This window comes from Mustela nivalis (assembly GCF_964662115.1).
Source record: "Mustela nivalis genome assembly, chromosome: 7".
Lineage (NCBI taxonomy): Eukaryota > Metazoa > Chordata > Mammalia > Carnivora > Mustelidae > Mustela > Mustela nivalis.
In genome coordinates this window covers 47,219,672-47,246,696 of record NC_139026.1, presented here as the reverse complement: position 1 = coordinate 47,246,696, position 27,025 = coordinate 47,219,672, and the positions used below count along the sequence as shown (strand labels likewise).

The window sequence follows — 27,025 nt, the reverse complement described above, 5'->3', positions numbered from 1 at the left end:
TCACAGGAGGAGAGACGAGAACATGGGCCCAGAGAAGGTCATCTACCATCTCCTGCGAAGCCTTCAAGCTGGCGCGACCTGGGTGAGCTGACCACAGCCCAGGCTATGATCTCATTCATTGTACAGGTCCCAGGCAGGGAGAGAATATTGATCTCCCAAAGACAGCTGATTATTATTATTATTATTATTATTTTTTAAAGATTTATTTATTTATTTGACAGAAATCACAAGTAGGCAGAGAGGCAGGCAGAGAGAGAGGAAGGGAAGCAGGCTCCCTGCATGCGGGGGTCGATCCTAGGACCCCGGGATCATGACCTGAGCTGAAGGCAGAGGCTTAACCCACTGAGCCACCCAAGCGCCCCTGATTATTATTATTTTTTTAAAATCAGGCTTTGGATACCATTTTATGTGTTCACCTTTCCTGACCTTGGCAGTCTCCCTGCCCAACACAGAGTGCTTGCCTTCACAGCCTTACTAGCTCAAATGCCAATCAAACTAGAGGTACTCACGACCGGTAAAAACTACTGATTTTAGCAGGGACCAATAATGAGGCTGCTGTTGGGTTTTCACACACTAGTAGACCAGAGTACAGAGAAATAGTTGAGAGTAGTTAGGTCAAAACTTTCAATATCATCCATAATTACCCTTAAAAATAGGGCCGTGGATTGAGGGCTATCACCTGAAACCACATAGATTATCTTACTCTTTTTTTTTTCTTAAAGATTTTATTTATGTATTTGACAGACAGATCACAAGTAGGCAGAGAGGCAGGCAGAGAGAGAGAGAGAGGAGAAAGCAGGCTCCCCGCTGAGCAGAGAGCCCGATGCAGGGCTCGATCCCAAGACCCTGGGATCACGACCTGAGCAGAAGGCAGAGGCTCAACCCACTGAGCCACCCAGGTGCCCCATAGATTAACTTACTCTTATAAGTATTTTAACAGAGAGTAACTTTTAATAAAATTTTAATTAAAAAATAATAAAATTTTGATAAAATAATAAAATTTCAATAAAATATTTAATATTAATATTTTAATAAAATAATAACATTTTAATAAAATAAAATTTTGATAAAATAAATAATACAATTTTAATAAAATTCCATTTACCAACCCCTGTTATTCCTTCAGTAATGAAACTAAGGCTCTTCTTGCCTTATAAACATAGGTTTGATGCATGATGCTTCCCAACTATGCACAGTGAATCTCCATTTACTATTTTCAGGATTTGTCTAGACTTTAATTTTTTACAAAAATATTTATATTAATTAACTCCTTTGAAATCTTTGGCGTTAAGGAGACTTTTATCTAAATCCAGGATTTATTTGAGAGCCCTAGAAAATTTCTGAAAGCTCTTAGTTGCTTTTATTCAACACGGTTAGTAGTTTCAATACAGGAAACAAATATTTTCTCTATTAATTTAGCTTGATGTCAGATATCCTCAGTCTCTTTGAAATGCATTTCCAATTTTCAGCTATAATTCAAAGATAATTTGTGAGTTTCATTGTTGCCATTATTCCTATTGGATCTGTGAAAGCTGGGGAGGAAAGAAGAAATCCAAAGGAGAAACCCCCAGACGTCGCGTAGCCTTTCTGTTAGCACTGCACAGAAGTGTGGCTGATTACTCCGAAGGCTCTGTAATTAAGTGGTTGGCATAAATCTGGAGAGCACGCTTGCTATGGAAAACTTTACACGCTTTTTTTTTTTTTTTTTAGTACATCATGTGAAATCCTTGCAAACACAAGGACCCTTTATTTATTGACAAAGGCAATAGTGCCTCTAGACAAGCAGCTCTCTTGTCCTTCTCAAAAATAAGAAAGAGAATCTGTTCCATATTTTGCTGCAGAGTAACCAGAATGAAAACTACGTATTGTGGGTTATTTCTCCTTTATTTTGTGAATGCTTTCCATCCACCAGTGCAAATTGTTTATGTAAACTAGCTTGTGCTTTTTGCAAACGACCTGAAAAACAGAAATATGCTTAAGTCGTTCGGGGTCAAGCATTACCTTACCCACCACACTCAGCCAAGTATTAATTTACCGGCCCTTGGGAATTTGAGATGAAATAAAGAAACTGGTGGAATGTTTTTTCCCTTTATCTGCATTCCTGGGTGGGCAATTGTGTATTCATCTCACAACATGGATGGAATGTCTCTGTGTGCGGGGCTGTGTGCTAGACACATAAATAAGACGGGATTGTAAGGGAGCCGGACAGGTAAATAATTACAAGGCTGGGAGACTCGTGTTCTAATCAGGGACACTTGGCAGGCACAAGGGACTCCCTTAATCCAGAGACCCAGCAAAGGATGAGAAGATAGAAATCATAGCCAAACAATCCACTGATTTAAAATCTTTACTGATTGCAGTCAACCCTGCACAGCCCCATGCCGTTTATCGCCTGTAGGCAAAAGTGGCAAAGGCCATAAATGGGTATTTTAGCGAGGGTCTCTGATGCAGGCAACTTCTATTTTATTTATTTATTTTTAATAGTTTGCATTTTAAAGATTTTATGTATTTATTTGACAGAGAGAAATCACAAGTAGATGGAGAGGCAGGCAGAGAGAGAGAGGGAAGCAGGCTCCCTGCCGAGCAGAGAGCCCGATGCGGGACTCGATCCCAGGACTCTGAGATCATGACCTGAGCCGAAAGCAGCGGCTTAACCCACTGAGCCACCCAGGCGCCCCAGGCAACTTCTATTTTAAAAGAAGCCTTCTTTGGGAAGCACTACCTTCCAGGCCTTCCATCTTTGGTCCAAGTCTTAAGATGGAGCCCAGGATCCCTGTCTTCAGAGACCGCAGGGAGTTCACCATGAATCTCCAATAAACATTTATTGAGTGCCAACTCAGAGTTTTTGGCGTCTATGTTGCCTGCTCGAAGAGTCCCTCACTAACAGAGGGAATTCAGGGCAAAGCTAGTAAAGCTTCCATTTCGGAGCCCCTCACCTGCCGTGGCCTTTTCTAAATCTGGGGCCGGGGGGGGGGGGGGCGGCATCCTAGGGATCTATTCACGTGCTTGTGTGTTTTTGTAAATGTTGCAAATAAAATATTGCAGCAACCATCAGCCAAAATACAAGTTGACTCTTTCTTTTTACTCTGGTTGTCCCTCCCCAGGCTTCCCCACGTCAGGTGGTATTGGAGAGGCTGTGGGCATTTTGGGGAGCTGCCTAAGGGGAAGCTGATTTACCATCCTGGAAAACCCTCATCCCTCTCGGCCCGTCACCACCTATCATGGTCCTATGTGGGCAGCTCACTAAGAACAAGTCCCACGACACCCAGCAACCACCAGATGAGGCTGGCAGGGGACAAGAGTGAGTTTAACATGCGTGGTGTCTGCAGCTAGCCGTGGTACGTCTTCCCAAAGCTCACAGCTCATTTAGGAAAGACACGTTAATAGAGGCTTTTCCAAACCTGACAATAATCCTAAAAAGTCACACGATTTCGACAAATACTGACTTCTGAAGCTCAAAGAAACTTAAAAAAAAAAAACACCAAAAAAACAGTAACAATAAAACAGTAACAACGAAAAATGTTTTTTTTTTTTTTTTTTGTCTACCATTTTAAGGGAAAGATCAAATTATCTTTATACTCTTAAACGATGGTAACCAAACCATTATGACATGAGGACAACATAAAAAAAAAAAATACAGCCAAAATATGTAGGAAAAGGTATTGTAGGGGTGTGTCAGGGAGTTTATATAAATATCATGGGTCTTTTTCCCCCCTCCTGGATTTTGTGATGTTTGAAGCATTTGTTAGCTTTTATTATTTGTAATTTGTCCTCATTTCTCATTTGAATAAATCTTCATGTTTGTCCTAGTTTTGTTTTCATGACTTTACATATTCTTCTATTCTGAAAGAGGCCCCCAAATTGTAAGCTCCAGGTTCCACAAGCTCTGAATCCAGCTCTGGCTCGTGGCCACGCCGTCACAGTCTCCCTCATACCCCTGAATGCTCCTTTCCTCCTCACATCTCCCGCTTTGTGACTTTTCCTCTTGGAGCACATGAGGGTGTTGTGGAGCACCCAGACAGAGTGTTTTGACCAAGCCAGTGCGCCCGCAGATGCCACCTCTGTGACAACTTGTGACAGTTCTGCAGTGTCTCACTTGACTGAGCAACTACTTCACTTCACCAGGGGTGGCCAAGGACAGAGAGAGACAGGGGTACAAATGCTCCATCTTCTTACCTCAAAGTACAACTCTGAAGGTGTGGTCTGTGGGCCAGAGTGAGTCCCCACGGACCTGGCCGAGGGGAGATCCTACCTCACACTCCCGCTCTCACACTTGCCTTTCCTGCTCCCGGGTCCCTCACCTTTTACAGGTTTTTCCCGAATCAATCATGAGCCTCCAAATCAAGTGCTCACTGCATTTCTCGGCTGTGACAGTCTCCGTCTCTCCTCCTCACTGGAATATAAGGTCAAGAGAGCATGAACTTGATCTGTCTTGCTCCCTGCTGCCTTTCTGTTGCCTGGTGCTTGGCAGGTAATAATTACAGTAATAGGGGATGGCATGAATAAACAGTGAATGAATATATAAATTCCAGTCACTCCACACATATTTCTCTAATCCTCATGGCAACCCTGAGAGGTAGATGTCTCTTTTGATTTACAAATGGGGAAGTGAGACAGACTTTGGTTAAGTGGCTTCCTCAAAGTAAACCCCGAAGGGGGGGCCTCAAGGCTCTGAGCCCAGCTGGCTCTCTGCAATCCCCATCTTCTGACCTCAAAGGAAGGGATCCAGCGTTTCCCTGGATCACTGTGACCCAGGCGTGGGTGTGGACCCCTCCCTGATCGGGTGCAGGACAGGCTGTACAGATGACAAAAGGCTATGTGTCACAGAGAATGATTCAGGGAAACTACAGCGAGGACCTAACCCGAGGTCTTCTCCGCACACTCCCTGCCTGCCCAAGGTCATTGGCCTGTGACAAGGAACAGCTCCCACCCCAACAGAAGTGCTCCAGGCAGTTCTGTAACAGAGACTGGAATGAGTGTGGACCAGATGTGGAGCCAAGAAAATATCCCTCCTCCCCCTGCCATGCATACACCTCCCCCAATCCATTCCCCATACTGGTCTCTTCCCAGAGAAGCTCACTAGCTGACTAGGAGCCACTCCCTTCAGGGGACAGTCTTGCTCACCTCCATGGGACCAGCAAGTTATGTTCATAATATCTGACAATATATTTCCAAAATTGATGTTACTTACTCTTTAATATTCTTGAATTGTTTGAGATATAATAGACATATAACATTGTGTAGGTTGAAGGTATGCAAGGTATTGGTTTGATACATTTATATATTGCAATGTGATTGCCATCTTATCATTAGCTAGCTCCTCTATTACATTGCATAATTATCAATCCTTTTTTGTGGTTAGAACAATTAAGATCTAGTCTCTTAATAACTTTGAGGTTTATAATACAACATCGTTGGCTATAATCACCATGCTGTGCATTAGATCTCCAGAACTTACTAACTCCTACTTGTAAGTTTGTACCCTTAAACAACATCTCCCCAACCCCCGCCCTCCACCCAGCCCCTGGGAACTACCATTCTACTCCCTGTTTTTACAAGTTTGACTTTTTTAGATTACGTATTTAGGTGAGATCATACAGTGTTTGTCTTTCTCTGTCTGACTTATTTCACTTAGTGTAATGCCTTCAAGGTCCATCCATATTGTTGTAAGTTACAGGGTTTCTTCTTTTTCATGACTGAGTAATATTCCATTGTGTCTGAGCGTGTGTGTGTGTGTGTGTGTGTATGTGCGTGCGTGCACATATCCAATTGTTTTTATCCATTTATCCATTGACTGGCACAGGTTGTTTCCTTCTCTTGGTTATTGTGAATAATGCTGCAGTGAATATGGAGGTGCAGATATCACTTTGAGATACTGATTCCAATTCCTTCATATATATACTCAGAAGCGAGATTGCTTGATCATACAGTACTTCTATTTTTAATATTTGAGAACTATTCTTGATAATGGCTGTAACATTTTATATTCCCTGGTTTAAGGGTTACCATTTTCCACATCCTCACCAACATTTATTTTTATTTTTAAAGATTTTATATATTTATTTGACACAGGTCGAGAGAGAGAGAGGGAAGGACAGAGTACAAGTTGGGGGGAGTGGCAGAGGGAAAGGGAGAAGCAGACTCTCCACTGAGCAGGGAGACTGATGTGGGGCTCGATCCTGGGACCCCAGGATTATGACCTGAGCTGAAGGCAGATGCTTAACCAATTTAGCCACCCAGGCAACCCCTCACCAACATTTATTATCTCTTGTCTTTTTCGATAATAGCCATCCTAACAGGTGTGAGGTGATATCTCATTGTGATTTTGATTGGCATTTCCCTGATGATTACTGATGTTGAGCATCTTTTCATTTATCTTTTTGGAAAAAAAAAGTCTCTGAGTTCCTTCTCCAATTTCTAATTGGATTGTTTGCTTTTTTGCTATTGTTGTATGAGTCTTTTATATACTTTGGATATTAACCCCTTTTTATTTATTTATTTGTTTATTTATTTGACAAACAGAGATCACAAGTAGGCAGAGAGGCAGGCAGAGAGAGAGAGAGAGAGAGGAGGAAGGCTTCCTGCTGAGCAGAGAGCCGGATGTGGGGCTTGATCCCAGGACTCTGGGATCATGACCTGAGCTGAAGGCAGAGGCTTTAACCCACTGAGCCATCCAGGTGCCCCGAGTTTGGGAATTATTTAACAACTGCTATTATAACCTACTTATTATTTGTGCCAGGCACTGGAATTGGGGGAAGTCCTTTTCATATGATGTTTGATATGACTTTCCCCAAATGCATAACATAGACATTACTTTTATTATTCAAGACACAGACTGTATTGCTCAGAGCCCACCGTTCATTTTACATATCAAGAAAGCAAGGCTTAGGGGCACCTGGGTGGCTCAGTAGGTTGAAGCCTCTGCCTTCGGGTCAGGTCATGATCCGAGGGTCTGGGGATAGAGCCCTGCATTGGGCTCTCTGCTCAGCAGGGAGACTGCTTCCCCCTCTCTCTCTGCCTCTCTCTCTGCCTGCCTCTCTGCCTGCTTGTGATCTCTGTCTGTCAAACAAATAAATAAAATCTTAAAAAAAAAAAATCAAGGCTTAGCAGGGTTGAGTAATTTACATCAAGAAAACCTTGACCCTGGACTCAAACCCCTGAACCACCAGGTTAAACTGTCAGCTGTTTATTATTCATGATCTTCACAGCCCCATAAAGAGGATCGAGCCCTGTAACTGGAGGATCACTTGTTTCCTGGGTGCAAAGTGGAATGATCTTTCGTAAAGAGACTCTTAAGTAATGTGCAGTTATCCAAAATGGAAAGATTTGAGACAGGGCCACATTGTTCTCGTAGGAAAGGATGAATATTACGGGGTGTGGGAGATGGAAAAGCGAGGGGTATGGGAGGGAAATAAATTGGGAGAGACTCCATAGGGCAGCCCGGGAGCTGCGAGATAACAGAAAGGTCTAATGGGGAATTTTCCACAAAATCCCCAGTAAGATGGACATTGTCCTCTAGAGTTTTGTGAGGAGCCTCTGCCTAGCCTGAGCCCTGTTCCCAAAGCTGGAGAAGAGACTGCTCACAAGGACCGACGGCAGCTGGCTTACCAAGAAACAAATTCCGGGCTGCCACTTCTCCTTCTCTTTTCCTACCTACTTCCTTCTTGCTCACACAGACAGCTACAGCCCTGTCTTCCAGGCTCTTGCCTTTACTAATTCAGCTTCTGGTACAAAATACGGTAGTAGATGCCAGAAAGGAGCTGCATGAGAAGATGACAAGTTTCCCTGGAAGTTTGCTGGAGTCTCACATATGCTTTGATGAAGCAAAGAGTCAGATATGTGTGTTCTACAATATAATATAAATTAAGGATATTGATATTTGGGTTATTGCAACACCACCGCATTTTTTGTTGTTGGTAAAGACTTATTCATTTGAGAGAGAAAGAGAGAGAGTGAGTGGGCACACAGAGAGGGAGAAGCAGACTCCCCGCTGAGCAGTGAGCCCAACTCGGGGCTCGATCCCAGGACCCTGAGATTCATGACCTGAGTCAAAGGCAGATGCTTAACCGACAGAGCCACCCAGGCAACCCGAGTTTGCATTTTTAATAAGTTCTCAAGTGATGCCAACGCTGCTGATCCACAGACCACATGTGGAGTAGCAAGGGTTTGGTGTGTGGTAACTGTATCCCCTTGATACCAAAAAACAAAACAAAACAAAACAAAATACCAATCACTGAAGAAGGATACCAGCAGAGCCTGTATGTATGAGCTCCTAAATTGACATTTTCTATATTTGGAGGGAGCTCAGGGAAATTGTGCTACATTTACTTTACATATACTTGCTTTCCAAGATGGCTCCGTTTATCTGTATTGTCCACACTTTTGGCAATCCTGGTACTCATGCAACAGTAATAAAATAAAGTTGTTTGTTTAGGGGTTTATATTATCCACAAGGACTGATTACAAATGGAATCCCTTTCTGCTGAAGTGTAAACTATATAGTATAAAAAGTATATAGTATAAATAGTATAAAGTATCCCTCACATGTTAAAGTACAAACATTATTTTTCAGGTCTGGTTAAGGATTATTCACTTAGAGGCAGGGAATGGTGCTTTCCAACCCTGGGATTCCATGAAGTTAACTTCATAGTTATTATTTCCTCCGGTTCTGTCCTGAGATTTCAGTGAGAAGATAATGTAGGCTAAGACAGACAGAATTCTAAGATGGGTCTCTTGATACCCACTCCCTAATGTTCACACCTTATATCATCCCCTCTCCCTTAGTTTGACTGGGACTTGTGACCTGCTTCCAGCCAACAGAATATGGCAAGGGTGAAGAAATAATTAAGGTCCCATATCAGTTGATTTTGAGTTAGTTGAAAGGGAGATTATGCTGGATGGACCTGATTTCATCAGATAAAAGTCCTTAGAAGAGAATTGGGGGTCTCTCTTAGGGCAGAGATTCTCTGTCTGCTGCTGGCTTTGAAATACAGAGCCATGTTGTGAGAGCCTGTGGAGAAAGGCACATGGTAAGGCACTGCTGGTGGCCTTTAGAGCTGGGAGCAAGCCCTCACTATAGCAAGAAAACAGGGACCTCAGTCGTACAACCACAAGGAGATGAATTCTGCCAACAATCTGAGGGAGCTGAAAAGCAGATCCTTCTCCAGTCAAACCACCGGATGAAACCACAGCCTGACTGACACTTGGTTGGTAGCCTTATAACATATATGATAATTTATTATGCAGCAATAAGAAACTAACATGTGTGCCTCGTATTCCACTTGCATTATTAAATCTTCATCTTGAGGTGCCTGGGTGGCTCAGTCAGCTAAATGTCTGCCTTCACTCAGGTCATGATCCTGGAGTCCTGGGATGGAGTCCTTCATCTGGGCTCTCTGCTCAATAAGGAGCCTGCTTCTCCCTTTCCCTTTGCTCCTTTCTTTCCCACCTCATGCTCTCTCTCTCAAATAAACAAAAAAAGGTTCTTTTTTTTTTTTCCCAAAGAAATATTAATCTTGGTCCATGCATCTCTTTACCAATCAAAATGCCAGTTAAAGCTCACCTAGACTTAATTTTGTCTGAACTCCATAAAATAGAGGGAAGCTCTCACTTGACGCATCTCTCCATACCCCCACGTTTCTGTATGATATTGAAGGCCAGTTGATGGGTGGTTGTGAGCAACCATCACAGACCACAGAACAGACCACGGGACAGTCCTTACACCTTGCCATGATTTTCCAGCTTTTATCAAGAACCACCTCAGCAAAAAGCCACTCAGTGATATGCACTCAGGGCAATCCTGCTTGAAAGTCCTGTTGGAGAAGGCAATTGAAATTAAAATCTAAGTTTTCTTTAGTGAGACTTTCCAACACAGCATAGGCTCTGAGGACCTTAATCCATTTGTTGAATCATTTAGCACTGATTGTGGGCTATGTGCCGTCCTAGGCAGCGAGACTGTGAGGTTGATGAAGATAGGGCGCTTGGCTTCAAGTTGCTAAAGAAGGCAGGCAAGAGAACCAATAACTGCAATGCAACATGGATGAAAAGAGCAGTGGGCAAGTGAATACCCGGGCTCTACAAGAGAAACTATGCCCCAGATCACTACACTGAAGCTTACTGCTTACTTATCTCCCTAAGACACTGGGAAGACAGCTTCTGCTTTTCGCTATTACTATTCTATATATTCCGGATACTTAACAGTGTCTGCACATAGTAGATTCTTAACATTGTACTTCTCTGAAACTAAGACACCATTAATTAAGATCATATCATTATTTGATATCCCACCGGGAAGAAAAAGAGATACGCTGTTAATTGAACTACAACATGCCGAAGATCATAAACAGATTCTGATTTCAGAGATGTTGAAACGTGAGGAAAGAGAGAAGAGGGGGAGGGAGGGTGGGGGATGGGCAGAATGGCTGAAGGAGACGGAGAGATACCGGCTTCCAGTTACGGAATGTGTAAGTCATGGGAATAAAAGGCACAGCATAAGGAATACAGTCAGTGATATTGTAACAGTGATGTAATGGGACAGATGGTCGCTACGCTTGTGGTGAGCACGACATGATGTAGAAACTTGTCAAATAACTAAGTTGTACACCTTAAACTAATGTAACATTGTGTCAAATATACTCATTTTTTTTTAATTTGAGGGAAGATGCTCATCTTAGAATTGATTAACAGCAAGTAATCACTGAACTGTGTTTGTTGAATTTCCAGAGAGATTATGGGAGTAACAGAATAAAGGTTTCAGAGTGGATTTTCAAGGATATAACGTACATTTATAGCCTGTTATACAGCATTGCACCCTGTTGATTCAAACGAGGTTGTCAGGAAAATGATCTCTTGAGTTCTTGGCCACAAGAAAGACAGAGCTGTGTGAGATATCTTTAAGTGTCTCGAAGAGTTGTGAGGTCTTAAAGCTAAGGAAGAATGGGAGATTCCATAAAGTTTAAAAATATTTAATTATTACACAGAAAATACATTTATTTGTGTTAGGATCCCATCTAGCTCAAAGGTCTTTATTTAGGTATTTATTCATTTATTTATTACTTATTATTATTATTATTATTTAAAGATTTTATTTATTTGTCAGAGAGAGAGAGAGCGCAAGCACAGGCAGAGAGAGTGGCAGGCAGAGTCAGAGGGAGAAGCAGGCTCCCTGCGGAGCAAGGAGCCCGATGTGGGACTCGATCCCAGGACGCTGGGATCATGACCTGAGCCGAAGGCAGCTGCTTAACCAACTGAGCCACCCAGGTGTCCCAATTACTTATTATTTTTTTAAGAGTTTTCTTCATTTACTTGACAAAGAGATAGCAAGAGAGGGAATACAAGCAGGGGAAATGGGAGAGGGAGAAGCAGACTTCCTGCTGAGCATGGAGCCCGAACCCAGGACCCCAGGAACCCAGGGCTTATGACCTGAGCGGGAGGCAGATGCTCAGTGACTGAGCCACCCAGGTGCCCCTCAAAGGTCTTTAGAGTTAGACAGCACACACACATGCACACACACACAAATCCACTATTGGATTGGTCTGTGTCCTTCTCTAGTTTGGATGTTGAAGTCTTAACCCACAGCAACTCAGTATTTGAACTTGGAAATAGTTATTGCAGATGTAGTTAAGATGAGGTCATACTGGATGGAGCAGGGAGAACTCTTCCTTCAATGTGCCTGATGTCCTATTAAAAGGAGAAATTTGGACATAAACAAACACTCGAGGAGAATACAATGTGAACATTGAAGGTAGAGACCAGGATGATGGTCCACAAGCCAAGGAATTGCCAGCAAACCAAACCATCATCAGAGAGAGGAGTGGGCCAAATTCTCAGTTGGAAGGAACCAACCCTGCCGACATCTTGATTTTAGACTTCTAGCCTCCAGACCTGGAGGACAATAAGTTTCTGTTGTTTCAGTGACCCAGTTTGTGGTGCTTTGTCATGGCAGCTCTAGCAAACTAATAGTTTACATGTCCTAAGAGTGAAAGAAATGCCACATCCAATCACATGACCAGCCTGGGTAGCAATTGCAGACTTTGTGAGGAGGCAGAATTAAACAGTGTGAGTCAGGAGACAAGAAGCCTTTCAACATTTTGAAATCTGTGACACAATCCGTGTATAGTCACAATCCGTGACTATAAAAAGACTGTCTGACAGTGGGAAAAATTGGTTGGGATATCTGCAGCTCCAATTCTCACATCCGACCAAAATCTCTGATTATGAGGGCGCCTGTGTGGCTCAGTGGGTTAGAGCCTCTGCCTTTGGCTTGGGTCATGGTTTCAGGGTCCTGGGATCGAGCCCCACATTGGGCTCTCTGCTCAGCGGGGAGCCTGCTTCTCCCTCTCTCTGCCTCCCTCTCTGCCTACTTGTGATCTCTGTCAGGTAAATAAATAAAATCTTAAAAAAAAAATCCCTGATTATGAGAATCTGCTAATAACGAAGGTGGTAATTGCCATTCTTAGTAGCTGGGCAACCATAGTTGGGATGATCCACCCTTGCTAGTCTTTCCAACCCAGGAAGACTAAAAAGCTCATATAGAAAGATTCAAGAGAATCAAAGCGAAGACACTAGTATGTTTTATGTTAAGAAAGAATCTGTGTGGATTTGATATTTGCCAGGTGCCCCTCATTCTCTCATAGAACTTACTACCATCTAAGCTGGAGAGGTACAGAGCTTGTGCTGACCACTGTCCCACCCCTAAAGAGTGGATCATTACATTTTTAGGAATTTTGCAAGCTCTTAATAAACAATGTTCCAATCCTTGCAATTACATGAAAATCTGAAATAGTGGCTAGTGTTGTTGCAACCATTAGTGCTGAAGCTAAAAGGGGTGCCAATTTAGCAAATCTCATTGGTATGAGGGTGAGAAATCACTTAAGAGCTGATATATCAGATTTAATGACAATACTTTTATTGGGAAAGAACAGATTGGATGCAACTCTTTTGGTCAAATCATGGTTCAAGTGCAACCATAGTTTGGTTACAGATACAAGAGTTGGGTCAAACAGCTCAAAGGCATTCTGTGAGATCTGATCGACAATACGGAATTTGCAATTAAAAGTATTGCGTATTTTATTATCATTTGGAAGTTGTGTGTCACATGTATTTGTTATCATAAATTCGGGTGCTGGGAAAAACCATGAATGCATTAATGCAAAGTGATATGGTGGAGAGTGACTGGTGGCCGGGAAAGCTCATGGAGGGGGAATGGCTAGATGTAGCCAGCTCTGCGAAAATGGGCATATATGGGGTAGAAGGAAGAGCAAGTTCAAAGGCCACATGGGAGGAAAGAATTTGTGGGTTGCTATTACTGCTGTTGTTAGCAGAATCTGCACCTGTGACTGTGACTCTGAGGTCTCCTCATTCTTTTCTTTTCCAAACTGGATCTGGGAAACACTATGTGTTGCTGTCCATTTGGCCCCATGGAAACAGCTGTGATTCCCAGCTTCCTCCATGAACTCTCAGAATTCTGTATGGTTTAGATAACAATGGTACCATACATTCTTTTTTTTTTTTTTTTTTTTTTTTTTTTGGCTTGTTTTTCTTTGGTGGAACTCAAAGCCATGGAACCTATATTTTCCCATTTTTCTTGTTCTTAAATTAACTTTCCAAAAAAAATTAATTTATTTAGAAGAGAGAAAGAGAAAGAACACAAGCATTGTGGAAAGGCAGAGGGAGAGGGAGAAGCAGCGTCCCCGCTGAGCAGGGAGCCTGATGTGGGGCTCAATCCCCCGAACCCGGGGATCATGACCTGAGCTGAAGGCAGATGCTAAGCCAACGGAGCCACCAAAATTAACTTTCTTAAGCAAGTCTAAACTAGACTCCATTTGAAGCCTCAGGGCTGCCTCCCCACTTTCTTCAAGTACCTCGTTGCTGGTGGGCTTGTTTAATGATGGAATTAAAGGCAAGCGATTTCTCTTCCCTGCCCTTTTTAAAATGTTTATTCCCCAGGTGAGCTTGGGAAATCGATAGCTCCTAAAGTACAAGGAGACAGTTTGGGGCAGACGTTTTGATTTCCACACCTTTAGTAATCCTCCTGATCTAGTCATTCCTAGTGCCCCAAATCCAGAGCCTGCCTGGGCTCTGGGGGAAAATGTTCAACAGATAGGTGTCTTGGCCACAGCATGAAATAGGTAATTAGTAATTTAAAATTTGATTCCTTGTCTTTTTCTGTTTTAGTTTACACCTTCTCCTCCGTAGGCTGAGGGGGGCTGGCTCTTCTCCATGGCTGTCCACAGGAGCACTCCCTTTCTGGCCAGTGTCTTTGTGCAAGCCCCAAAGAGTTTAACTTCACTTGTGAAATTAACAATGTCAAGTTGATCGCTGACCTTAGAGCCAGCTGCTTAAAGCGTCAGTGCAGCTGCCTTGCAGAGGAGAAATAAACCCCTGCTCCTTGTTCGACAAGAAAATGCTGATTGGGAACCAAGGGGCTCAACACATTTCATTTTTTTGCTCCTTTTGCCACCAGCTCAGATTTCTATAGCATGAAACCCATATTCAGGAATCTGGAACCAAAAGCAACAATGTACCCCTGTTTCTGAAAAAGCGCTCTCTTATTCATGGATCTTGGGATGTTTTTTCAGTTTTTGGTTGTGTGACTCACGGAGTTTTATGGCACCACCCAGGAGGGCCCCATTCACTTGGGCAATTAGGTTCCTCCTGCATTAAAAATAACAGTCCCTCCTTCCCAGTGGTTGAGGAGGTAACAGCTCAGCGCGCAATCCCCGATCCCCGCTGCTGCAAGACTTTCCTCTCACCTTCTTCTGGCCGAAAGGACCCAGACACGGGGTTTTAAAGATGCTTAAAGTGGAACAAAGGAAAGAATGGAGGAGGCCTGGACAAGGCCACCTCACAGGAAGCTGGAGCAGAATGAGGCCAAGGGAAGGCACTCCTGCCAGCCAGAAGGTTCTTTCATCCTTTTTAGCCAGGGCTCTGACCATCCATTGTTTCTATAAGGCCCTGCATTAAAGCAGTTTTGAGGCAAACATCACTGCCTTGAGCCAAGGCAATATATTTGCTAAATATGTAATTAAAAAAAAAAAAAAAGCTATGTATGTGAGGGGAGTGACATTGTCACTCTCATTGTCCCTCTCTCTCTTCCTTGGTTTTTAAAGACTAAAAACAAAAAACAAAAACCACCTCGCACCCCACAAAAAACCCCTGCGTGTTGCCCTGGGAGTGTGACTTCACCAATCCCCCCTCTGCCACCCTGTTCCAGTCTCCGAGCTGTCAGTCAAAACCAAACGACAGACGTTGGCCACGATTCAAAAAGGAAAACAAAAATGTCTTTTAGGACACACTTTGACATGTGTTGGATGATTTAGTAAGATCATGGTTTCTTGTCTCATTTTCTAAGACTTCTTGAGTTCATTTTTTATTCTTTCCTTCTAACAGTCAAATTATTACTTTTTTTTTTTTTTTCTTTTCTATTTTCAGCGAGTGTACTCCACCGGTCGAGTGACTGGCCAGTAAGATGAAATAAGAAAACAGGAAAATCCCTTTTTAAAGGGAAAACAGAGCTGTTAGTGTAACAGGGGGTGAAGTGGCTACCAAGGCCCTGGTTCTCAAGCTGTCTTTGGGGCTGTGGCAGCAAACTCTCGGGCCCCTCACAGGCTCTCCTCAGCATCCGTCAGAGGCCACATCCACTGTAGGCTCGAGGTAGCTCACAGAAGCAGCGTTCGATGGTGAAGCACTCCGCCCACGACGACACATGCTTGTGAGGCCAGGGTCACTGGGCTGCCGAGCGCCGTAGTGTGGAACAGGGAAGGTGGCACTGCTGTCCAGTCTGTTGAAACGAATTTCCAGGCCCAAGATGGAGCCACTCCGGCTCAGGTGTCACGTCGGCAGACTGAGACTTGGATCATTTTTGCGTCCCTGTGAATGTTTTGCTTGACCAAAAACATAGTGCAGAAATCCACCCCGCCAACCCCAACATCCATGTTTCACTTCTCAGTTTCGGTTACCCACGTCCTGAAGTAGTAGATCCTACTCTGATGTGAGTTCAGAAGGTCAACAGTAGCTTAACACTCTTTTGTCATTCACCTCACCTCCTGTCATCCTGCGGGCTTCTTACCTTCTCACATCAGCTCAAGAAGACTGAATGCGGTGCAATCAGATATTTTGAGAAAGAGACCACATTCACATAACCTTTATGACAGTGTATTATTATATTTGTTCTATTTTATTTTTACTTTTTATTATTCTCTCACTGTGCCTAGTTCATAAACTTTATCATCATAGGTACGGATGTAAAGGGAAAAATGGTATATATAAGGTTTGGTACTATCCACATTCTCAGGCATCCACTGGGGGTCTTGGAACGTATCCCCCACAGATAAGGGGGAGACTACTGTATACCCAGTCAGCCAATCCTCAAATGCTAAGCCAACACTGGGCTTTGGACTTGTATTTTTGATCCTTATTTGTTTTCTATTTTTCTGTCCCTTGTTTCTTATTCTTTATCCTCTTAAAAATAAGCACATCTTCAGAATCCTTCTCAACCCAGGATGCCCATAGCCAGTGGCCCATCAGAGGTGACACGTGAGATAAGACCTTATTTGCCCTGTTCTAATTTCCAGTTTTCTGTCTTAAAGACTCAAAATGTCCCATTCTGTCAAAACGATGACAGGACCTGTGATGAAACCTGTCCTGTGCACACAGACTCATGCTTCTAAAATGAGGGGGAGCCGCTGTAGGAGCTCCACTGCATCTCCAGAACCCCTCACCTATCCCCTACCTGCCTGGATGGATGTATTCATTGCTCTCCCCCCACCCCCATCCTCCCACCCCCCCACTCCCCCCCACCCCCGTTCCTTGAAACGTCCTTCACCATGAGTTAGTGTTTAACTTGCCTTTACCCAGCACTCCTGATCACCTCAGGACTCGCTTGACTGGTTTTGGTCTCAACAACCCTCCACAACATGGCTCTTGGTGTCTGTGCCCTGATTTCTCTGGGGTCTTGGATAGAAGCCCACCGCTACTCCCTCAAGTCACCTCAAGGCCACCCCTCCTGTGATGGTTAATTTTATGTGTCAGTTTGATGGGGCTGAAGGGATATCGAGATATCTGGTAAAACATAGTTTCTAGGGGGTGTCTGTGAGGGTGTTTTCAGAAGAGGCTAGCATTTGAAAAGGTGAACTTAGTAAAGCAGATGACCCTCCCCAATGTGGGAGTCATCCAACCCATGGAGGGTCGTAATAGAACAACAACAAAAAAAAAGGCGGAGAGAGGATGAATTAGCTTTTTTCTGCTTGAACTGAGATGTCCGTCCATCTTCTGCTCTTGGACATGGGAGCTCCTGGTTCTTGGCTTTTAGACTCAGCTGGGAACTTACACCATTAACTCTCCAATTCACAGGGTTTTGGATGAGGCTAAATTAGACCACCAGCTTTCCTGGTCCTCCAGCTTGCCGATGGCAGATGATGGGACTACTGGTCTCCATCACCTCATGAATGAGTTCTTATAATAAATCTTCTCTTTAGATCAATCTAGCTATCTGTCTATGGTACTGGTCCTATTTCTCTGGAGAATCCCTCCCTCCCCCCAGTACTCTGCTTCAGCACAGATGGTTTGAATTAGACCTGGGATTCTCAGATTTGGGGGAATTCCCTCAAACTAATCAATCCGTTGTGCTGGCTTATGTGCTATGCTGAGGTGGTAGATTTACTCAGTGGACAATCAGAGGTTGCTCAGGTCTATATTTGAGAAAGATAATTTGAGTAGTAAGATGATGGATAGATCAGAAAGAGAAGGGTTCTTGTGAGAAAGTACCCGATAATCTCCTTGCCTGAGATCTTAATTCTAAGCCAGGCACAGAATGGGGTTCTATGGCTACACAGCAATCTAATGTCAACCGTGGACAGTAGGGAAATTTAACATCCACTCAAGAAAGGACATAGTTCCTCTAGGCCCTGCATTGGTCTATGCTACATTGTTCAGTTCCAAAAGCCACATTTTAAAACAAGCAACATCATGATAAAGAGTCTCTCCTTGACCAAAAATTAGTGAAGCTTCTCTTAGCCATTTTTTTCTTTTTTTGTTTTCTTAAAGTAGGCTCCAGACCCATTGTGCAGTCCAGAATGGAGACCAGCATGGGGCTTGAACTCACAACTCTGAGATTAAGACCTGAGCTGAGACCAAGAATCAGATGCTTAGCTGACTGAGCTGCCCAGGCACCCCTTTCCTGAGACTTTTTGATGAGGCCTCAACCTCGGCCCCAGCCCCGGCTTTGCCCCACCCAGCCACTCAGCCCAGCTGGAACAAGAATCCAGGTAAATCCCACCCTTCGTGCCTCCTCTTAGCAATTTTCCATCCACTGACCCCTCACTCGGCTCATGGTCGATAAGTCCCCAGATGTCTCTGCTGTATGTGGAGTTGAGCTGAATCTCTCACTTATTACTATACCTCCATTGTAATAGTCTTACATATAGCCTTCCTCACCACTGTAACGAGTGTCAAAAAAAGGTTTTCTTTTTGAGAAGAGATTATTTATTTATTTATTTATTTGAAAGAGAGGGAGAGAGCACAAGCAGGGGGAGGGGGAGAGGGAGAAGCAGACTCCCCTGCTGAGCAGGGAGCCCAATTCGGGGGCTCAATCCCAGGACCCTGGGATCATGACCTGAGCCAAAGGCAGATGCTTAACCAACTGAGCTGCCCAGGCGCCCCTGTATCTTTGACTCCACATCTCCGGGCTGATACTGCCAAGGAAAACACGATTACTTTCATAAAGCTATAGGTGATTATTTTAAGAACACAGTAACAGATTTATACTCTCCCCCTTCCTAATCCAGAACGTCCATACCCAGTGCAGAACCTGATATAAAATAGGGACTCAGACAGTATTTGTTGATTTCAATTAGAGTTCAGAAAACATTAGAGGGTAGTCATTTGTCTTTAAATTCAACAGCAATAAGAATAAAAATAGCTGTCTGCCAACCACCCAGGCATTTTCTGTGCACTGTTTGATTTAAGGCTCTGAGCAACCCTGCCTAGTAATTACTGGCCCCATTTGACAGAGGAGAAAACAGAACCCCTGGGAGGTACCCAGCTGGATGGTAAGCTCCTCCACTCCAGGTACTTTTGTACACAGATGTATGCAGAATTTCCTTGATGAGCCAACTTTGGTTGTTCTCGGGAGGCTGAGATTTGGTGCCTGGTCTGTCTGACCATGAAGTGTATATAGTTTCCACCACTTTCTTCAAGAATGAGGCATTCGTCTGTGTTAAGTCCTGCCTGGTAAACAGAGAGGGAGGTTTCCTTCTTTAGAAGCCAACTGAATTGGACCAAAAGGAGAGCAAAATCCATGTACAGTGTAATAGAGGACAGCTTCTGGGAAACAGGCTGCTGAGTGCTATGTCCACTTACTCAGCACCGTCGGTGGGTCAGGCACTGTTCAGTGTCCTGGGAATACAACTGCAGGGCCTCCATTTGGGTCCAGATCCTTGGCTCCATAGGCTTTCATCTGTGGGGCTCTGATAAGTGTTTTGAAGATTATTTGCTGTGCTGCTGGACCTCAGAGAAGTCTATTTGACTTAAAGACGGTGAGAAACTCATGATTTCTTTACAATGTGATGGATCATTGAGGTATCATGAAATAAGAAGGAATATGAGGATGTTGTGCATGATGTATCTGGCTTCAGTGATTTTTGTAAAGAGTCAGAAAGTGATGAGAAGGCAAGTAAACCATTAAAATCACCTATAATCCTATCACCGGCAATGACCAACACCAGTGTCTTGCATGCATGGGCACACACACACGCACCCACAGATGCCTTTCTTTCTTGCAACACTGGGATCATTGCCTCAACTTTTTTATTTTGCTTTTTAAAATAAAATCAGCTCCTCCCCTTCCTGACATAAACAAAATCTATGCATATTGTAAGGAAACCAGTAAACACAGAAATGCATAATGAGTCTTGTTTTTTTGTCAGGGAGTCTAAAAGGATAGTTCTGGAGGATTTCTCCTATTTTGTAGGGTTGAAGTGGGAAAGGAGGGATGAGCTGCCCAGGCACCCCTTTCTCCTCACAGCACTTTCCCTCTCTCCTCACAGTACTTGAGACAGCAAATTGCGGGTTTCTCACACCCATCTATTCTCCAATTCTCTGCTGACACCAACTGGGTATCCTATAATTCAATTCAACCACTATCTGCCTTGAGACAGTGTCAGACCCCACAGATTAAGAATTTAGTTCCGGGGCGCCTGGGTGGCTCAGTGGGTTAAAGCCTCTGCCTTCGGCTTAGGTCATGATCCCAGGGTCCTGGGATCGAGCCCCACATCAGGCTCTCTGCTCTGCAGGGAGCCTGCTTCCTCCTCTCTCTCTCTGCCTGCCTCTCTGCCTACTTGTGATCTCTGTCTGTCAAATAAATAAATAAAATCTTTAAAAAAAAAGAAGAAGAATTTAGTTCCACAAGACTGCCCGCCCTTCATTTAAAAAAATATCTTGTGTATTTATTTGCGAGTGAGAGAGAGCTCACAAGTAGTGGGAGCAGGAGGCTCCGTGATGAGCAAGGGGCCCCATGTAGGACTCGATCCCAGGACCCTGGGATCATGACCTGAACTGAAGGCAGACACTTAACAGACTGAGCCACCCAGGCATCCAAGACTGCCCTCCCTTCAGATGCCAAACCCAAGTAGTGGGTCTCCAGGTTACCCACAATTCTGCCTGACTTGGCTCCAAATCAGAGGTTCCTATGACTCTCCTGAAGTTTGATAATTTGCTAGAACGGCTCACAGAATTCAGGGAAACATTTACATATGCCAGTTTATTATAAAGGATACTACTTAGGAACAACCAGATAGAAGAGATTCATAGGGCGAGGTGTGCACGGAGCTCGGAGCTTGCAAGCCCTCTCCAGGCATGCCACCCTCCCATCAGGTGGATGTGCTCCCCTATGTGTCCAAACCCCCTCAGTTAGGACTTTTTGGAGGTTTCATTAGGTGGGCATGATTGATTACATCATTGGCCATAATCACTTCTCCCCTTCTCCTCTCCTTGGAGTTGGCCGTGTGAAGGTAGGACTAAGAGTTCTAACCCTCTAGTCACATGGCCGACCCTCTAATCACATCCTCCTCTGGAGACCAGTCCCCATCCTTTTCAAAAGTCACCTTATTAACATAAATTCATTTGTGGTAGGAAGGGGCTTATTAGAAATCATAAAAGATGCTCCTTTCACATTTCACACACCAGAGCTACTTCAGGAACCAGGGACAGAAACTACATATTATAACAGAAGTTTTCCTTTCTCCTCTTAGGACTTAGGAAATTGCTGGGGTTTAGGGAATTCTGTGCCAGGAACTAGGAAGGAAGACCAAATATATATTTCTTATTATCTGACAATACCACAAGGGCCAGAGTTGGGAGAGGATGTCTTTGGGGACGTGCTGAGCTGGAGCACTGGGTCAGGAACGACTTCCTTCTGTTCGGGGTGTGTGTGCATCAGCTCTGCTTTCTGTGCCAAAGTTGAGTTCATCCTCATGCCAGAAAGAGGAACCTGGTGGGCGGTCCAGTCAGGACAAGGCTTATCAACAGAAAAAAGCAGAAAAGATAGCCTGGAGAAGCAGAGGAGGGAAACAGGCCTCATAGTGCGGCTTCTGACATGCAGCCAGAGTCCCAGGATCCTAGCCCCCAAGTGGATGATGGAGCAGAATCAGACCTCTGCCTCCTGGTAAAGAAGCTGTTGGTGGGTGGTTCTCATACTTGAACTTGCATTAGAATTATCTGGAGAGATTGTTAAAACACAGGTTGCTGGACTTCACCCCCAGAGTTTCTCATGCAGTAGGTTGGGGGTAGGCTTGAGAATTTTGATTTCCAAGAAGCTTCCAGGTGATGTCAATACTGCTGGTCCGGGGACCACACTTTGAAAACCACTGCAGTAGACCAGAGAAAGAACCAGAAAATTCTAGGTAAACCCAAGGAAGTAACTATTCAGGATAGCGTGAAACTCATAGAATGCATTTGAGGATAGGGGCTAAGAAATAAGAAATAAGAAAGAACTTCTTCTCCTGGGGTGCTCCATATTTGGAGGCAGATCCTGGTAAAACAAAGCATTTCTTTCTTCCTTCCTTTCTTTCTTTCTTCCTCCTCTCCTCTCCTTCCTTCCTTCGATTTTACTTGAGAGAAAGAGAGAAAAAAAGAATGAACAGGGTGAACGGCAGAGGGAGAAGCAGACAGGGACTCCCCACTGAGAAGAAAGCTGGTTGTGGGACTCCAGGATCATGCAACTCCAGGATCATGACCTGAGCTGAAGTCAAATGCTAAACCAAGTGAGCCATCCAGGCACCCCAGAACAAAGTATTTCAATAGACCAAGGTCATTGTGACCATAGACTCCCTTGGATGACAATCTCTGTGATTAGCCTGGCCAAACACACTAGGTGGGGACTAACTGATTGGCAGGACAAGGACTAGGAAAACTGGGAGTGTGTGCAATGGGCCAGAAATGGTGGGACTGAGTAGGACATACGACTTGTACTTTTTCCCTTTTTTAAAAAATATATGTATATATATTTATTTGAGAGAGAGAGAGAGAGACAGAGTCAGAGAACAAGTGTATGGCACAGGGAGAAGGAGAGAGAGAGAGAATCTCAAGCACACTCTACGCTGCGCTTGGAGCCTATCCCGGGGCTAAATCTCACAACCCTGAGATCATGATCTGGGCTGAAATCAAGAGTTGGATCCTTAACCGACTGAGCCATCCAGGCACCCATGACTTGTATTTCTAATATGTCCTAAATTTTGCTGTTTTATCATTGTCCTTGTAGTGGCTAGAACTTTTTTTTTTTTAGATTTTATTTATTTGTCAGAGAGAGAGAAAGTGAGAGAGAGCATGAGCAGGGGAAGGGGCAGAGGTAGAAGCAGGCTTCCTGCTGAGCAAGGAGCCGGATGTGGGACTTGATCCCAGGACCCTGCGGTCATGACCTGAGTCAAAGGCAGATGCTTAATAGACTGAGTCACCCAGGCATTCCTGGCTAGAATTCTTTTAAGAGTGTGTGAATGAGTGTGTGCATATACATATGTTGTTGGAGGAGGTAGTATAGAAAGCCTTTTCCTAATTCTGCAGTCTTTTTGGCAGAAAAATTACTTTTTGAATGACAAGAGGGATGACAGCCAGGAGGAAGAAAATGAATTAAGTGACTTGGTCAGGAAAGAAAGGACAGGGGAGTGAGAAAGTCTGGGTAGAGAAATGGGCCTCAGAGCCCAGATAGACACATATCTTTAAATATTCTAAAAGGGCATATCTGGGTGCCTGGGTGGGTCAGTTGGCAAGCATCTGCCTGTGGCTCAGGTCATGATCCCAGGGTCGTGGGACCAAATCCCTCGTTGTGCTCCCTGCTCAGCGGGGTGACTGCTTCTCCCTCTGCCCCTCCCCCTGTTCATGAGCTCTCTCTTACTCACATACATAGAAAAAAATCTTTTAAAAAATAAAAATACAAATACAAATCTCTAGGATTATCTTATTTCACTCTTAGGACAAATAGGTAAAATTAGAGGGATGCTAATTTTGAGTTAATAGATGAAGTGTGCTTTTAATAATTAGAGCTACCTGCCCATAAAATGGACTGCACAAAATATGGAGTTTCCCTAAAGGAACATATATAAGAATATTAATAACAGCAGAATCTTAGAAAAGGATAATTTTCAAAAGAGTAAAATCATGGGACGCCTGGGTTGCTCAGTCGGTTAGGCATCTGCCCTTGGCTCCGGTCATGATCCCAGGGTCCTAGGATTGAGTCCCATGTCAGGCTCCCTGCTCAGCCAGGAATCTGCTTCTTCCTCTGCCTCTGCCACTTTCCTTGCTCATTCTCTCACTTTTTCTCCAAATAAGGAAATTAAATATTTTTTTTAAAAATATTTTATTTATTTATTTGACAGACAGAGATCACAAGTAGGCAGAGAGGTAGGCAGAGTGAGAGGGGGAAGCAGGCTCCCCGCTGAGCAGAGAGCCTGATGTGTGGCTGAATCCCCAGACCTTGGGATCATGACCTGAGCTGAAGGCAGAGACTTTAACCCACTGAGCCACCAGGCACCCCAATAAAATTTTTTTTAAAAAAAGAAAGAAAGAAATTAAATTATAACTTCCAGATATGGAATGAATATATATGAAAGATTCTATTTAACTCATCATTTACTGAAGGAATCAGGCGGATATTACGAGTGATTCATAGAAGAATCCAACAAGCAGACATATTTCTAGATCAGGAATATCAAAATGAATTTGCAAATAGATGTAGACCTGGCTTTTGTTGTTCCATCACTGGATAGAATTTCTTTGCATGTCTCTCTGGACCAACAGAGTTGTAAAATAGCTTAGTTAAAACACAGGGCACATCCCTATTGAGCCAGAGAGTTTCTGGTGGTTCCAGCATTTTGCTGAAAGAATATCCAGTGGTGTCTTATTTCAAAGCCTTACATTTTTCCTTATTGTCTTTCCTTTTCCTTAAAAATGCTTGCAATACCCGATTAAATGAGCATCGTTCTCAAAAATGACTTTGCAGGCCTCAGTGGAATAGATTTCCCTAATTATACCTTGAGAAAGGTGGCTATGTTCTTTTTTTTTTTTTTTAAGATTTTATTTATTTATTTGAGAGAGAGAAAGAGAGAGAGAGAGAGTGAAAGAGCACAAGCAAGGGGAGCAGTGAAGGGAGAGAGAGAGAAGCAGGCTCCCCACTGAGCAGGAAGCCTGATGCGGGACTCAATCCCAGGGCCCTTGGATCATGACCTGAGCTGAAGGCAGATGCTTAACCATCTGAGCCATCCAGGCGCTTTTTAAAAAAAGATTTATTTATTTACTTCTCCGAGTGAAAGAGAGCACAAGCAAGGAAACAGCAAGCAGAGGGAGAAGCAGGCTTCCCGTTGAGCAAGGATCCCAATGTGGGACTGAATCCCGGGACCCCAGGATCACGACCTGAGCCAAAGGCAGACACTTAACAGGCAGCTACCCAGGCAGCCCAAGAAGGATATATTCTTAAAGAGTCTGTATTGGAGTCCTATTGTTGCTGTAACAAATTATCACAAATTTTGTGGCTTAAAATCACATAAATTTATGATCTTATGGTTCTAAAGTTGAGAAGTCTGAAAAGGATCTTACGAGCAAAACCAGAGGTTGCATTCCTTCTGGAAGCTCTAGGAGAGGATGTGTTTCGTTGCCCTGTCCAGTTTCTAGAGGCCACCTGCACTCTGTGGCTTGTGGCCCCCTGTTCTTATCTTCACAACCAGCAACCTAGCATCTTCAAATCTCTTTCTGTCTCTGATTTAGCAGAAAGTAGTCAAATGGACAAGCGTAAAAAGGACTAACAAACCACCTAACAGAGAATAGATTTCGATAATCCTATAATCCCTTTACAAAATCAATACATAGGCCATAAACTAAATTCCCAGTCATGCTGTCACCACTGGGGAAAAATTCATTGGCTGTAAACAAATCAAAACACAAAATGAATAGAGATCAAATTAAAATTAGAAAACCAGGAAGCACGCAGAGTTCTATTGCCACTTTCTGTTTACCTTTAGAACTTAAGAAAAGGTGTGCCTGGATTTACACTGCATGGGAGATGTACCATTTCTGGTTGAGCGGTGCTTACCTGACTGTCAAGTGAGTCTATTGGGCACCTCCTGGAGGGCCGCCCAAGCTGCTAAAGAATAATTTTTTAAAAAGGTAAAATCTTGACTCTCATTCAGATGGCAAATAAATACGGGTTCAAGATTTCATTTTAACTCATGACTTACTGAGGGAACCAAGCAGATGTAACAACCAGCTCAAAGGAGAAGCCAAAGAACAGACATATTTAGAGATGAGAAATTTATTTTTTAAAGATTTTATTTATTTGAGAGAGAGAGTGCTTGAGAGAGAGAGAGAGAGCACAAGTGGGGGCGAGAGGGAAGAGGCAGAAGGAGAGGGAGAATCAGTCTCCCTACTGAGCCCTGATATGAGGCTCAATCCCAGGACCCTGATATCATGACCTGAGCCAAAGGCAGGCTCTTAACTGAGCCACCCAGGCACCCCTAGAGATGAGAAATATTGAAAAGAATTTACTCGTGGATACAAAACTGACTTTTCATGGTGGGAAGAGGGTTGGTCCTCCACCAGACAGAATTTACCAGCACATCTATAGTCAGGAATTATTTACAGAGTTATCAGCTTGATCAGAGAGAGAGAGAGAGCATGAAATGGCCGAGCCACATCCTTAGAGGTTCTGACATTCCAGTGAGAGCCTGTCCAGTAGTCTCTTCTGCTTATTTCAAAGTCTGAAGCGTTTCCTTCCAGTCTCATTGACTCAATTCTTCAACAATAATACATTTTTATACAACAAGAGGCTGATGTGGGTAAGGGTGGGGACTCCAGAGTCACGCTGCCTGGGCCCAAGGCCAGGGTCCGCCATTTTTAGCTGTGCCTCTTTGAGCGAGTGACTCGTCAGTCAGCAAACAACAGCTCAAGGGCCAAATCCAGCCTGCTGCCTATTTTTGTACGGCCCTTGAGCTCAGAATGGTTTTTATATTTTTAAATCATTGGGGGGAAAATATCAAAAGAAGAATAGTATTTCCTGACACATGTATATTATAAAATTCGAATTCTGATGACAAGTATTATTTGAGTACAACCATGTCCGTTTGTTTACATATTGTCTGCTGCTGCTTTCACGCTCCGACACAGTCGAGTAGCCGTGATGGGGACCAGATGGCCTGCTGGGCCTGAAATATCTCCTATCCAGCTCTTTACGGAAAAAGGTGGCCCTTCTGTGCACACTCTCCACTAAATGTCTGGATGACTTGGTTCACTCATCTGTGAAATGAGAAATGTCACCACCCATATTGTGGTGAAAATTGATGGAGATTCTGTGAAGAATTACTTACGATGGTGCCTGAGATCCAGTAAACCCTCAAGACTTGGTTAATCAGAGTCCTTCCCCCAGGTTGCTTAGATGGATGTGGAGAGAGAACTGTTCCCTCTTTCTTTGGGGGTCACTAAGGTAGGGTGTTTAATAAGCCCAGAATTGTCTGTGGTCATACCTATCTTCTGCCTCCTCCATTAA

At 43.7% G+C, this 27,025-nt stretch overlaps 2 long non-coding RNA genes across 3 annotated transcripts; one reads left to right on the top strand and one right to left on the bottom strand.

The window, feature by feature from the left end:
• The first annotated feature begins 8 nt into the window (after positions 1–8).
• Positions 9–25,560, top strand: LOC309870555. The gene is made up of 3 exons (XR_014314699.1): positions 9–82; positions 18,046–18,266; positions 25,506–25,560. It is a non-coding gene; the product is annotated as an uncharacterized lncRNA (long non-coding RNA).
• Positions 18,461–19,474, bottom strand: LOC309870556. Of its 2 annotated transcripts, XR_014314701.1 has the most exons (3): positions 19,360–19,474; positions 19,073–19,227; positions 18,461–18,692 (listed from the first exon to the last, which is right to left on the bottom strand). It is a non-coding gene; the product is annotated as an uncharacterized lncRNA (long non-coding RNA). The 2 variants fall into 2 exon arrangements; XR_014314700.1 differs by having other exon boundaries at positions 19,073–19,474.
• Positions 25,561–27,025: the final 1,465 nt, after the last annotated feature.